A 15905-nucleotide genomic window follows, 5' to 3' on the forward strand; every position below is an offset into this window, starting at 1 on the left:
GTTTTGATTTTGCTATTCAGCTGCCTTCTTAAATTAAAATCTCTTGCTTAAAAAAATAATGAAGATAAAACAATCAAATAGGTTTGCAAACATGTTTTAAGCACTTAGTTTGAGTCCATCTAGTTCAGCTATGACTTGGCTTTTTTTTAAGCTATGTGGAATTTAGGTTGATTTCAAAGCCATTAAGCTGGGCTTACAACACTGTTTTGGAAATGTTTAGATGCTCAGGTTTATGCAACCTCCAAGGAGTGTTTGCCGGGCCTCGCTTTCCACGTCCATGGCAATGTAAACATATACTTCACTGTTTGTATCGAAGCCGTGCAGCCTAATGGAAAACAAATGTTTTGACTTGACTCTATTCAACCTAGCTTTTCACGCCACAATCTTTTAAGGGTATATGAATCAGCAAGGGCTTCCACACAGCAGACCTGGCTTTGGGGTCTGCTCCTCTTAATATCAAGCACCCAGTTGGAAGCAGGGTGAGCTGGCCTAGCTCACTGGAGCTTTCATGGCAAAGGGGTAAAAAGGTAGCATTGGCATCACCCATTCTTCAGGGAATGATCCCAACTGACTAGGAAAAACCCAGAACTCTCTGTCAGAGCTAGAATAGACCTCAGAGATGGACTGTCAAAATGGAGATCCTCATAATACAGAGGAGGAGTCAATTTCTTGGAGGGGAGGGTCTTTCTCAAGGTGGCACTATGAGCTCGAGAAAGGGCAGGTTCCCCTCAGGGCACTGAAGAATCTCAGAAAGGGAAGCAGTCATCAGTGGCCTCCTAGTCCAACCCATACTTGAGGAGGAATCCCTTCCAGATCATTCCAGCAAGTAGCCATCTAGTTTTTGCTGACCGTCCTTCAGTGAAGAGGAGACTCTTACCATCATTCTATTTTTAGACTCCTCTCATTTCAGTTTTTTGGATCAGTACCAGCATTCCATTGGTATGGAAGAACTAACTTCCAGTGTGGAAACTCCCTCCACCAATACAGATCAGCAGCTCATATGGAGCCTATAGTCTTAGAGAACTGCTTAGGGGCATGATGAGATTACATCACCTGCTTGTGGTCCCACAGCCAGGGTATATCGGGGACAAAAATGGAACTCAGGTCTTCTTTACTCCAAGGTTGCCCTTCTACTCACTGTTTTTCCCTACATGAATTTTGTCTGTTTCCAATGTCTTCTCTTTGCTCCGAGTTCTTCCCTTTGGTGCTAAATTGAACAAAGCTAATTCTTCTTCCATGTGCCAGCTCTTCAAATACTTGAAGACTACTATTGTACCCCTCCCCCCAACTCCCACACACAATCATGTCCTAAGATCCTATATATGGCTTTTCTTTTCCAGGCTAAACATGCTCAGTTCTTTTCATTGAGACTTATAGGACCTGGTCTCCAGTCCCTTCCTTATCCTAGCCTCTCTCCTCTGGATGCTTTCCAGTTTTTCCAGTGTTTTTCCCAGAACAAGGTGGTGGGGCATATTGAGCACCAGGGTCAAGTACAGACTAGCAATAGCTTTCCTCATTCTGGATATCAATTCAACTCCCAAGGCATTTAGTAAATACTTTGCATGTTTCAAAGCACTGTGCTAGACACTGGGGATATTGAGACAAAATCTGAAAGCAACCACTGACCTCAAGCAATTTTGATCATCCTGGGACTATAACAAGGAAGCAGGTTAGTTAAGAAAAGATTACATACGAAGGAAAACAAGGGGATCAGGAGAGATTTCCTGTAGGCCCATGAGCCAACCACTAAAGGAAGCAGAGGTGAAGTAGAAGGATGTTCCAGGCATGAGAGATGTCCTGAGCAATGGGAATTAGCAAGTAGGCCAATTTAACTAGACTGTAAACAAATATGCAATATATCTGGAAGGGGAGGCTGTAGCCAGATTCTGAGGAACTTCAAATGCCAAGCTGAGGTAGTTGGGAGCCACTGAAAATTCTTGGTTGGTTGGATCTAAGCTTTAGGAAGATTATCTTGGTAGCCATGTGGAGGATGGATTGGAGAGTCTAGAAGCAGGGAGACCAGTTAAGGAGGCTATTGCAATAGTCCAGGGGAGAGGTAGGTCTCTCTTAATCCAGCCTGAGGCAAGCTTAGCTGCCAGGCCACACACTTGGGCTAGGAAACTGTAGGAAGCACGTGTGTGATCATGTGCCTGAGGAAATCCTCCTTGCTAGTTAAAAAAGGAAGATGGCTTGCCCCCACAAAGACATCTGCAGAGGTGTTTACTTATTGTGAGGAAGGGGCCTGGAGAATGGCTACATCTCCATATGGTGACAGCAAGAAGGCTGCCTACACCCAGCCATGTTCCCATCTGGCCCCACCTTCAGCTACTGCCTTTAATTCACAACACACTCCATTTCTGTTCCCCTTCCTACTTTTCTGACTTATACTTGATGCCTCTTAATATAGAGTTGAAACATATGAAATTAAATGTCTGCAAATAAATATCTCTCCCAAAAAATACACAGTGATATGAGGGAAGGAAACTTAGAATGAGAGAGATGAAAATCAGTCTTCTTGGGCCTTCCACTTGATCAGTTACCTTGGATGACTCTTGCTCAATTCATCAAATTCAATCAATGTTAAGGGCCTATTGTGTTCAACACCCTGTACAAGATGCTAAAGATAGAAAATGGCAGGGAAAGGCACACAAATAATTTTGATGGAAGGCAGAATGAGGTAAATGTAAAAGAGAAATCCAGGTAAAATATGATGAGAAATTGGAGGACAGAGAGCACTTTCAGAAGGGCAGAAGTGGCATTTGTCAGAAAAGGCCCACCTGAGCTGGGCCTTGAAAGAAGGTAATGCTGTCAGTAGATGAATGGGGGTGGGGGGCAGTTCATTCTAAGTATAAGAAATGGTCTCAACAAAAACAGGGAGGGAGCAGAGTGAGAAAAGGGAGCAGAGAGTGGTCCCATTTGACTCAATATATGAAAGGGATAAATATGAGATAAGACTGGATAGCTAGGTTGGCTCCAGATTGTACAGGCCTTGAATGCTAGAATCAGGAGTTTACACTTTAGGCAAGAGAGTCACTGGAGGTTTGGCATAGAGGAGTGTGAAGATCAGACTGGTGCACTGGGGAGATGATTCAGGTAAAGGATAGAGGATGGATCATAATGGGGAAAGGTTGGCGGCAGGAAGACCATCTAGGACGTTACTGCAATAGTCTAGATGAAAAGGGAGAAAGTAGGATGGTACCTCCAGAGTAACAAATGATGACCACTACCTCCCGTGCCTTTTCATCTCATGTAACTCCTGTCCATGACCTTTGTCCAGCATCATCTTTGGCTCCTCACACTCCAGCATCTCACCTAACTAATCCTTTCTACCTCCACACCATCTCTTGAATCTGTCTCTTGCCCTCCATACACAGAGCCATTACCCTAATTCAGGCCCTCATTACTTCTTTCTTGGAGTATTACAAAAACTAATTGGTTTCCTTGCCTCAAAGTCTCTCCACTTTCCAATCCATCCTTCATACAGCTGCCAAAGTGGTTTTCCTCAAGTAGAGCTCTGATGATGTCACTCCTCTGAGCAATAAACTACAGTGGCTCCTTACTACTTTTAGGCTGAAATAGAGACTCCTCTTTGGGGTATTCAGCATTCTTTACAAGCTTGTCCCCAACTATCTTTCCAGTCTCCCCTTCTCTCATCCTGTGATCCAGCCGAACTGGTCTTCTGTCTGTCCCATACAAAAGATTCCATCTCACCTCTCTATGCCTTTGCACTAGCCAGACCTCATGAGTGGAATGTACTCCTTCCTCACTGACGCCTCGTCAAATTCTGAGTTTTCTTTAAGTATCAGCTGTAACTGATCCCCTGAGCTGCTAACACCATCCTCCTGTTCCAATTATTTTGTATTTCTAACTATACAGATCTTGACTTCCCTGGCTAGACTTTAAATTCCTTGATGATAGGAACAGTTTCATTTTTGCCTTTGTATTGCCAGCACCTAGTACAGCATTTTGCCCATAGGAAGTGCTGAGTAGTGAGGTCCATCCATGTGATGTCTTGACTTTCATCACATGGGTACCCATGCATCATGCAGGCTGCTCTTCTGTTATCCCTTGCTTTCCCAGTTGTCCCTCACTTTGATGACACATTTATGCCACTTATTACAAGCAATTGGTTATTGCTGATTTGCTGCAGCCTAGTTAGTTATGCTCACCATGCGCTTTTCCGTTACCCTTTGGTTGACCCTCCATTTTGAGTTTTCAGACAATGTGGCACCCCATGATTTACGAGTACCATGGGAAGAATACCAGTGTCATAAGAGATGAGCATTTGTTTCAGGGAAAAGACCAAGGTCATTGAAAGCATTATATTTCCCAAATGGAATTCTGCCTTCTCTTTCCTAGTCAATTCTGGGATTAGTAGTATCTGTCTATACGTACATGGACTGGTTTTTTTTGAGGTTGTCCATCCAACTGTATATCATTATAGTGTGGACAATAGACATTCTTTCTGTGTGGATAGTTAGTCCAAAATCTTTTGAACCATTATGGATCTCATTTGGGAGACTCTGCAGCATTTCAAGAATTGATGCAATCAGCACAGTGTCATCCACCAACAGGAGCATCTGGAGGCCTTCGCCATCTATAAGGAATGTCTCTTCCATTTGGACCTTGGACTGGAAAATCCTCCATGATAGTGTCAAAAGCCTTTGGTGACTATACATCTCCTTGTCTTTGATTTCCTTTAAAAATCAAAGGGTCCTCCAACAATCTTAAGTCTCGTATTCTTTTTGAGGAATTGTGTATGCTTTTAAAGTATGCATGGGAAACACCTCAGGCTAAAGAGGCTTTAAGGCAATATTTTACTCTACCAAATCAATGTTTTTAAAAATATAATCAATGAACAATAAACATGGTGGAATCTAGTGTTCTCTGTACCTTTCAGTAGATGTGCTACTGTAAAATGCCATTTGTAAAAGCATGCCTCTCCTCACCTCATATTTTCATTAAGGATACTTTTAATAAGTCTATACATTATTCTCAAAGATCTTATAGAGATAATGCAAGGACAGGAGTTGATAATTATTAATAGCTTTTCAATCTTCTTTTTAAATATAGTATTATAGCCCACATAATCTCTGAGGATCCCTTCCAAATTCGCACTCTCGTGGAAGAGTCTTATATCCAGAAACAAAGCTATTTCTCCACCTTTGGAGGACTCACCAGTGATTCTCTACTGCCGTGATTTTGAGCCTCACCTTGTATTTATTCCCCTACCACAAGATGATAATTTGAGACTCATTCTTGTCAGCTTTACGTAGTTTTTAGAAAGGAGTATCCACCGAGATAGCAGAGAAAGAACAGAAGGTATAAAGCATCTCCCTTCCCACAAGTCTTGGCACACTCTCCCACAAGTACATATAGAGTCCCAGGGAAAGTAGATTCCAGCCACAGGAGCACAAGTGGCAAAGGAGGTAAATGAAACCTTCTGGTTGCTGGTGGCCTTAAGGCCACAGGTTCTCCATAAGTGGTCTAAAAGATGTTGAACTTGCCATCATTGATGTCTTAGAGGAATCCTTAGATCCTTTGATGTCGGTGTCTGTATTAGCAGCTAAAAACAGACTATTTATAGATTCATGGTTTGAAAAGGAGCCCAGTAAAGAGACCAGCATCCCAAAGAAGGACTTTCTGAGAACCCTATGAATGGGAGAAGAGAGCCACCAGCAGCCAGAAGCTTTCATTTACTTCCTTTGCCACCTGTGCAAATGGGGAGGGATGGTTTCAACCTCACCCTTAGCCAGCAGCTTGGATTGTTGATAGTTGTTCAATATCATTCACTCTTTAAGACCTTGACAATCATTCTTTCAGTGCCTTCAAAACAGTGTTTTCTCCAGCATGGATATTCTCTATGTAAACTTCATATCCTATATGTGGTAGATAAAGTGCTGAACCTGGAGTCAGGAAGACCAGAGTTTCAGTCCTGATACAGATATTTATTCTGTGTTTGTGTGACCCTGGGCAAATCATTTCTCTTCTCATGTCTTAGGCTTCCTCATCTATAAAATGGAGATAATAATTGCACTTATCTTACAGGATTGTGGTGAGGTCCAAATGACATAACACATGTCAAGTATTTTGCATATCTTAAAGTACCATATAAATGTTGTTATTGTTATTATTATTACTTGGTTCAGAGTCCACCTGGTTTTGCTTCCTTTGTTGTCTTGAATGTCTTTTCTACCTCATCATGCAGCCTATTGAGGATTGTGATCTTAGAGTAGCTGAGATCACAATCCTCAATAGGTTGTGCAACTCTTTGGTAGCTCTACTGTCAATGACAGAGAAAATAGTTTGTTGTAGAAGTCTTGAGAAATATTTTCAATTTTGTATCTATTCATTTTCATCCTTCTAGTTTTATTCTTAAATGCATTTTGGATCATTGGGCCCAACTGGATCTCACATCAAGCTTTCTATAAACATGTTTTTGTCTCCATTCATTCATTCTATTTTATAATATGATATTTGTTCAAAATTTTCTACCATTCTCTCCTGAATATGAGCTTTTATTCTAATAAAATATTGCCCTCAGCAGCCTTATCTTTCCACTTGACAAAGAAATCAAGTATGTTCTAGCTGAGATGGTTTTTAGGTTCTTTGAGTTTCCTTGTAGTGACTATTTCCTATAACTCAATCTTCTATAGGTAATAGTGATAGTACAGATCAACATCTGTTCCTTTATCCATTTTTTTATTGTAATTTTCTCAGTTAGGTTGGATGTCATTTGATTCAGATCTTTGTTTTCACAAGTCAAGAATATAGACAGGATACAGAAATCAGTCCCACATCAGTAACTAGTCTTTTCTGGTTTATTAACATATGGTCAGTTTAACTTTTGTGATGTTATTTCATCTTCATCATGCCTACCACCTTCAAAGTCTCTTCTTGATGAAAATAGTCTGTCTGTATGTCTCTGTGTGTGTGTGTGTGTGTGTGTGTATATTTATGAGGCTTCTGTATAATCTATTAAACACTGCCCTCTTTTGTTTTTGCCTTCTCTGAACCATAATTTTTGCCTTTCTTCCATATGCCTACTGTTGCATTAAAGTCATATATGGGTTCTCCATACATTTTCTCTATCACTTTGTCCTCTGCAAAAGATATTCAGCGTAAGCACTACCCTGGGAGGTGACCAAATTTCTCCAAAATCATGTTTCTTGTGGTCTTTAGTTACATGATAAAACCACTCCATCAACTCCTCTATTTGCCTCTGTAGTGACAGCCTTGGATTTAGTTTCAATGTCCTTATACCATTTTTTCTCATTTACAGTGAGATTGATAATTGATGTGATTCAATTCTTCTAGAAGTTTGTTGACTCAGTCGTTAGACAAGGATCTTGCATCTAGAGGATTCATTGTTAAGCTAATGTTTGTAGATGGCATAAAGTTGTATGATTTTTAGCACCCTCTGCCATTCTTCAACTCATTACAGAAGCAGAGGCAGGCCCTTGAGGGCCATTTTGTTTTTTCTTTGGCCCATGGATTGCTATGACCAAATAATTTGTGTCTAAGTGACTATCTTGTAGTGACAAACAACAGCTAGGCTAATCCTTGGAAAGCAGGCATAACGCATTTATACGACCATATTCAAAGCCCTTCCAGCACAGAAAAAACTTCCAGAGCTCTTGCTCCTCTGGCATTGCACTGGTGAACTAGAGCTACCCCCATGCCATACTGGAGCATTAGAGTAAAAGAACTTTGGTAGAAATATTATCAAAATAGAATTGGCAGAATATGGAAACTGATTTGATCTGTGGGATGAGGGAGAAGGGAGAATCAAAAGATGACTGAGGATCTGAGCCTGGAATAGTCAGAGAGTATTGCTATCATCAGAAATAGAAAGTTAAGGAAAGAAACAGGTTTAAAACCAATGATGGAGAGTTTGGTTTTAAGCCAAAACTGTTTAGTAAAAATCAGTGAACTTTAGAAAAACCATTAGAAAGAATCTTTAGAAAGATTAATGAACTTCAGAAACACTGTGTGGGTTCATATCCTGGCAGTGCTCCTTATACCTGTGTGTCCTTATACCAGTCTTTCTCTTGTCTAGACCTCTATTTCCTCCTATATAAAATGAGAGTATTCAACCAGATGGTCTGTAAGGTCAAATGCTAACACTCTATGAGATCTTGTGATCTTTTCAGCTACCCTCTGCATATTTGGGTCTTGTTCTGTCTCTGGAGCAGGAGGGTTAGCTAAAGGATACAGACAAAAGACCAGCCTTTTTTAAAACAAAGAAACCTGAACATTGGTGAATGACTGAACAAATTCTAGTATATGAATGGAATGGAATGGAATATCGTACTGTACACAAATGACTAGAGGGATGATTTCAGAAAAGCCTGGGAAGACTTGTATGAACTGATACAGAGTGAAATGAGCAGAACCAGGAGAGCAATTTATACAGTAGCAGCAACATTGTAAAGATCAACATCTTGGAAAGACTTCAGAACACTGATCAACAAAATGACCAACCACAATTTCAAGGGCCAATGATAAATCTTGCTTCCCACCTCCTTACAAAGATGTGATGAACTCAGGTTGAACAAGACATTTTTTGGCCATGGCCAATGTGGGAATTTGTTTTGCTTGACCAGGCATATTTGTTACAAGGGGTTTGTTTTTCTTTCTTTTTTTTGAGGGGAGGAAGGTAGGAGGGAGGAAAAATAGGTTTTTATTAATTTAAAAAATTTTAATTTTAAAAAGAAAAATAAAAGCCTGTTGGCAATGAAGATAAAAAAATAAACCTAAGTAGGAGGCAGTAAAGCACAAGGTTATTGAGGGACTTGCTTAAGGTCAATGGTTCAGTGAGCACATGGAAAGGATGAGGCTCCAGCTTTGCTCAGGTTTCAGACTTCGAGTCTGGTGTGCTCTTTGCCAACTGGACCCTCAGCAGCTTTGCAATCCTGCCTCTGCTCCTGTCCCTTCAAAGCCTCTCTTCCCCTCCTTCTGTGGCCTCCATCCTTGTAAACAGAAAACAAACTTATTTTCAGGCTCCAGCTAGATTGAGCCTACCTCAAGTCAAGCCAAGAAGCCAGACAGTTGCCAGGGAAAGCTGAGAGGAAAGGGTAAACAGTGTGGACCCTCCTCGTCTAAGTCTTCAGGCAAATGTCCAGTGTCTCTCTAAGCTACGATGTCCCTAGCAGGGCTATAGTGGAAAGAACTGTGGCTTCTTCTTCTGTAAAATGCAGATGATAATACCTGTAGCAACCAACTCGTGGTCTTATTGTAAGGAAATCTCTCGGAATAAAAGCTGTTGCTCTTAAAATGGTGCCAGATACAGTGGATGCTGAGGTTTTCAAACTATTTGACAACATCCATTTGAGGCAGACAGTACAAACGTTACTATTCCCATTTCACAGAAGGGAAAAGTCAGGGTTCAACAAGTTAAATGACTTGCTCAAGGAAGTCTATCTGGGATTCTAAGAACAGGTCTTCTGTCTCTCCATCACATTAGTCTTAGAGGCTAGCCAAGTTGAAAAACAAGTTAAGGACAACATAGTTTATTGTAGGAAGAAATAGCCTTGTATGATCAATCAGCTATGTGTCCTTGGCCAAAGTGCTTTCTCTTTCCGCATCTCAGGTTTCTTCCTTTCTAAAAACAACTAATCAACAAACATTTATTAAGTGCCTACTATGTACTTGAAACTATGCTTAGCCTTGGTGATTGAGTTTGATGATCTCTAAAAACCATTCCCGCTCTGACATTCTAGGATTTTGAGTTTCATGGTCTGTAAAATGTACACAATACTACTTGCACTCTTCTGCAGCCTAGGGGATGATTATGCTTCTAAAGGATTTTTTTCCAATTAGGTAAGTAGTCTGGACTCTGGAGATGGAATCCTGGGATAGAGTGTGTCTACATACTACTATTTTTCTTAAACTAAAGTTTGCACCAACTTGATGGGAGCATCTCCTGTTGTCTGGATGTACCAATCTAATTCATTCCAAACAGACAGCTTGTGGTTATGCTTTTGGGAAACAAAGATTCCTGTCTCTAAAAATAATCTCTAAATCTATGAATCACAGAAACCATGTCATCAAGGGAGGCAATTGTGGTCTAGTGGCAAGAGTGCGAGGCTTGGCATCAGAAGGCCTGTTCTTCAGCTCTCAGATTGGCTCCTTATTAAACAGCTGGGAGCACTTCTTTGGGTCCCACGTTCTCCAGATGTCAAGTAGGGAGAGCAAAATTGTCCTTACCTCCCTCAAAGGGGGTGTTGTGAGTCTTGATGGACATCATGTATACAAAGTATTTTGAAAATCTTACAACCATATCAGCTATCGTTATCATCGCCACACTCCATCTCTAGATTCCAGGCATTCTTTCTGACTGTTCCCCATGTTCTTCTTCCTCTACTTTAACTACTGACCTCCCTAGCATTTTTTAAGTCCCAACTAAAATCCTACTATCTACCTTCCTCAATCCCTCTTCATTCCAGTGTTTTCATTCATTTAATAATTTCCTACTTATCCTGGACATAGTTTGGTTTGAATATATTTGCATATTGTCTCCTTCGTTACAGTATAAGCTCCTTGAGGACAGGGACTGTCTTTTACCTCTTTTTCTATCCCTACCACTTAGCACAGTGCCTGTCACATAGTGTATGCTCAATAAATGTTGAATGAATTCAATTGAATCACCATGAGTAGACTGAAAGAGTCAATGTCAGGAATTGCCATCTTCCAGAGAAACTTCTGAGAGAGTGATAAGAACATGGGACCTGGAGACAGGAAAGTGAAGTTCAAGTCTGAGTTCACTGACTGTGTGGACATGGTCAAGTGACCTCCCCTCTTTGGGCTTCCTTTTCCCCATTTACATAGCATGATGAGATTGAACTAGAAAAGTTTCTAAGGACATTTCCCGCCCTGGAGTTCCAAATCTCCTTACCCCCTTCCTCTGTCAAAAGAATGGGGCTACACTGTATTTAATGTCCCTTTCAACTGGAAGCCATGTGATCACACGACTGGGGCTCAAGTCCCAGCTCAGGCACTAAGTGGCTATGTAATTCTGGATGACTCACTTCCTTTCTGGCTCATTTGTTATCTATGAAATGAGGGGGTTGGACCAGATTACCTCTAACATCCTTTTCCTCTTGATACCCTAAAGCTACTTCTGAGCTACTAAGGGTCAGCAAGGTACTTATAGCCTTTCTGACAAAGCCCCACTTCTGGCACAGACCTGGATCCAGAGCTTTAAATAGGATTTAAGATAAGAAGAGTTGTCTTTGGTTCTGTATCATTCAGAGATAATGACTTCTCAAACATAGGGATAGGGGAGTAAGACTGGCCCTGAGATCTTCTGAATATAGGGAACTCTCAGATGAGAAAACTCCCTCTTCCAGTGTAGGGCAGCATCTCCTTTCACCTCCTCTGCATCTTCTGGGTTTTGAGAGCTGCCCAAGGCACTGAGAGATGAAGGGCCAGCCAGGATGTGTTGGATGGAGAACTCCAATTCAGATCTCGTGGCTCCAAGGCCAGCTCTCTCTCTGTCTACTGTGTCCTAGCTGCTTCTCTTCTCTTCTTAAATATGATACAAATAATAAAGGACGAAGTGTCTCAATGCAGTTGTGGCAAATGAACCGGTACCTCCAGAAGCAATCCAAGAGCTGACGTGCTAAGAAACTAAGCTAGTGAATTGGCAAGTTCTAGTCATGGACACCCTGACCTCCTGGTTTATGAAGTCATAAGAAGTTACATTTCAATAGCAGTTTAAGGTACGCAAGACACTTTCCTCACAAATAGCCCTATAAGGAAGTAGAATTAACAGCTTGCTCTGATATGAACGTTTGCAAGGTACTTTCCTCTCAACTACCTTATGACACAAATAGCACAAGGATTATTAGCAGCATTTTCAGATGAGGAAAATGAGACTCAAAGAAATCAAGTCACTTGTTTGAGTCTATATATCAAATAAGTGGCAAAACTAGGACAAGAACACAGGCCTTTTGAACTTCATAAAATATAAGCACCTTGAGGGCAGGAGCTGATTCATTTTTATCTTTGTATCTTTACTACCTACCATAGTCCCCAGCATAGAGCTGGATCATAGAGCTGGAAGGAATCTCAGAGGCCAAGTAGTCCAATCCCTTCATTTTGTATGAGAGGAAAGTGAGGCCCAGGGAAGCGAAAGGATTTGCCCAAGGTCACACAGAAAATATGCGGCCTAACCAGAATCTGAACTCCAAGTCTTTGACTCCAAATCCAGTGGACTTTTCACCGCCTTCAGAGTACTTGGCTACCCATATAAATACTAGCTGTTGTATTATTAGAAGCTGAATAAATGCTTATTGAATGGGATGGCGAATCCAAGAATTGTGCTCTATCTACTACACTGGATTGCAGAGCTGGAGAGGACCTTAAGGATCATATGGTCTCAAAGCCACAATGAGGATGAGGTGACCAGGGCTTTGCCTTAGGGCACCCAAATTTAGACAGCCTTGGCAGCACATACATTCCTTTAGCATCTGTCCTGCCAGAATAATTACACAAAATAGGAATTCAGCAGATAACTTACTTTTCCCATCCCCTCCTTCCTCCAAGGGGTCTAACCCAGGTGAGGGCCTGGCCCATATGATCCCCATCCTACTCCCTGCATACTACGAGCCTCCCCAGTAGTCACCTCCTAATGTCCAGAGCCATTTTCACAAATCTTCCTAAGAGATCTAGGGTTCTATTTTGTGAAGCTCTTGCCCCAGGTGCCAAATAAATAATGATTAGTCTGTAAGTTCTAGTGCATTCATTTCACAGAGGAGAAAAGAGAGATTCAAGAGGGGAAGTGATTTCCCTAGAGGCACATGGTGAGTAAATGGAAAAGCTCAAACTGCATCCCAGGCCTTGTGATTCTTTCGGTGAACTTACTTTATATTGTGTCTACTAATGGTTGGTGTCTCCCAAGGTTCCATCCTGGGCTCTCTTCTCCTTTCTTTCTATACAGTCTTTCTTGATGATCTCAATAGCTCCCATGAATTCAATGATCTTCTCTAGGTAGATGATTCCCAGATTTATATAGCCCACCCTAATCCTCTTGAGTTGTACGTCAACAACTGCCTGGTGAACATTTTGAACTGGATGTCCTATAGGCAGTTCAAATTCAATATGTTGGAAATAAAACTCAGTCAGCATCCCTCCCTCACCTCCCAAAAAAACCCAACCCTCTGTCAAACTTGAAATGGTAGGACTTGATATCAGATTGGATCTTAAGAACATAGAACAGTAGAATTTAGAGGTGAAAAGGACCTTATGTGTCAGTTTAGGGAAAAGGAAAAATCAGAGATGATTTAAGTGACAGACTAGTCTAGATGACTAAAAAATTGATGGTATTATTAATAGAAATAGAGAAGTTAGAATGAGTCCCAGTTTAGGGAAAGAAGATGACTTCAGTTTCAAACAAGATGAGTTTGTGGTGTCAGAGGGACACTCAGGTGGTGGTACTGAACTATAAACATAAAACTGGAATGTTTGAGACAAATGGGGAAGTGGAGATAAAGATTTGGGAATTAGTATAGGATCATAGCTTGACACCTGGAAGTGACCTTAAAAATCAGCAAGTCTAACCCCCTTATTTTAGCCATGGGGAAATTGAGGCTGGAGTGGTGAAATGACTTGTTCAGGGCCTTTCTCAGGCAGGATTCAAAGCCACCTCTTCCTGACTCCAAGTCCAACATTGTCTCCAATACACTGTGCTGCTTCAGTTCTATCAAGGTGGTAACTGAAGTCATAGGAGATCACTGAGGGAAACAGAATAAAGAGGTGAGTTCCCTGGAAAAAATCTTGGGGTATACCCATATTCAAGACTTAGCAGGAAAATGAAGAGCCACCAAAGAGAGAGAGAGGAGAATGACTTAGCCAAAGTCACATAACAAGGGGCAGATCTGGGACCCAGGTTTTCCACAGGCTCCAAGATCTCTGCTGTTCCTTCCCCTGCACCAAAGTAGAGAGCTTGAAATCCTCTTAGGGAACATATGGTGAACCACACAATTTACTGAGAAGGAAAGTGAAACTTTAGAGGAAAGAGGAAAGCTATGAGAGGACAGCGGCAAATAAGCTAAAGAAGAGACCACACCACTGTAGGCTGAGAAGATGATAGCTTGAGGGGGTGGCAGAGTAAAAGAAAATTTCTTTTGGAAGGCTAGGGGAGCCTGAAGCAAGCTTGTAGGCCTAGAAGAAGAGGAAGAGGAGGAGAAATTATAAATGCATTCATTGAGAGAGAGGGGATGATTGAAGGAACGATGCCAAGGAAAAGACAGATGAGTATCAATGGAGGGGCTAGCTTTGGCTAGCGTCAGCTCTTCCTCTATGACTCTCATGAAGGTGAGAATGGGTAAGGACAAAGAAATGATGAGAATTGAGGGAGTTTATATAGAATGGCCTCAGTTGTCTTAGTAAAGTTGTCAATAGCTAGGCAGCATGATGGATAGGGTGCTGGGCCTGCAGTCAGCTAGATCTGAGTTCAAATCCAGCCTTAGCCAATTACTAACTGTGTGACCTTGGGCAAGTCAGTTAACTGTTATCTGACTCAGTTTCCTCAACTGTAAAATGAGGATAATACTAGCACTTCTCTCAGAGGATTGTTGTGAGGATCAAATGAGATCATGTTGGTAAAGCACTTAGCACAGTGCCTGGCACATAGTAGGCACTATATAAATGCTAGAACTGAGGAGGGAAAGACTGGAGGATTGAGAAGAGAAATTTGGAAATCTCTCCTTGAGGAGAGATAAACGAAAGGGTTCCATTGAAGTCGGACATTGTACATTTGGTGTGGATCCCATGAGCAGTTTCAGGATTTCCTCTGGACAGTGTTTGGCTGAGTGAATGGAGGAGACACATGATTAGAATCCCCCAGGGCTGCAGAAGAGCAATGTTGGAAGGGCAGAAAATCCAGAGGGCAAGAGATTCAAAGGTGGAGAAGAATGAAACTGGAAAAGGACTTGATCAGATAGATAAGAAAGGGAAAGCCTCCGAACAGGGAGGAAAGAAGGGATTAAAAGTCCTGCCAAGGTCAAAGAAAATGACAGGACAGGGAGGGTGGGGGATGTCAGTCTTGAAGAGCTCAGGACACAGACACACACAGACACACAGACAGACACACACACACACTCAGACACGCACACACACACAGACACGCACGCACACACACGCACGCACGCACACACACACGCACGCACACACACACGCGCGCACACACACACACACGCGCACACACACACGCGCACACACACGCACACACACACACGCACACACACACACACGCACACACACACACACGCACACACACACACACACACACACACACCCCCTCTGGATTTGGAATGATTTGCCAGGGGAGCCCAAGCTTGGCAGATCTTATCAAGCTGGCCATGGCCAGAGTTGAGCTTTAGTCCAAGGACTAGCTTTGGTAAGTGAGGAGGCTAATGCCATGGTTATAGTCGTGACTACTCATAGCGCCTGACTAGGACAGTGCAGGAGGGTTCCCATCACATTGGGAAAAGAACCTCAGCGTACATGAAATCGGATCCTTCCCAACAGAAAGCAGGAAGAAGTCAACATGGGAGCCAAGCACTCCTAGCAGGCTCTATACTGACATCTTCACATTATTATATTTGTTCTCTTGTGTTTATATTGATTTTGTTAAATGTTTCCCAATTACATTTTAATCCGGTGGGCCCCTAGGGGTCCGTTTGACACCATCTAGCCTACCCTTCCCATTTTCCAGTTAAGGGTACTAGAGCCCAGAGAGAGGAAGTCACTTAGCCGGGGTCACACAGCTAACAAGCCCCAAAGCTGGAACTTCAACCTGAGTCTTCTGATCCAATGCTCTTCTTCATGCTAACACGCTGGAGAGGTGGGGAGCACTGACCCTTTTGCTAAAATCTGTAGGATCAAGGAGTTGAACCCCT

General features: G+C 42.0%; 1 protein-coding gene across 1 annotated transcript in view; it reads right to left on the bottom strand.

Annotated features, from left to right (window-relative positions):
- Positions 1-15905, bottom strand: part of GPC3 (glypican 3) — a 719980-nt gene that overhangs the window by 109594 nt on the left and 594481 nt on the right. The gene's annotated exons all lie outside the window — the stretch shown is intronic.

Source organism: Notamacropus eugenii, chromosome X (assembly GCF_028372415.1).
Source record: "Notamacropus eugenii isolate mMacEug1 chromosome X, mMacEug1.pri_v2, whole genome shotgun sequence".
NCBI lineage: Eukaryota > Metazoa > Chordata > Mammalia > Diprotodontia > Macropodidae > Notamacropus > Notamacropus eugenii.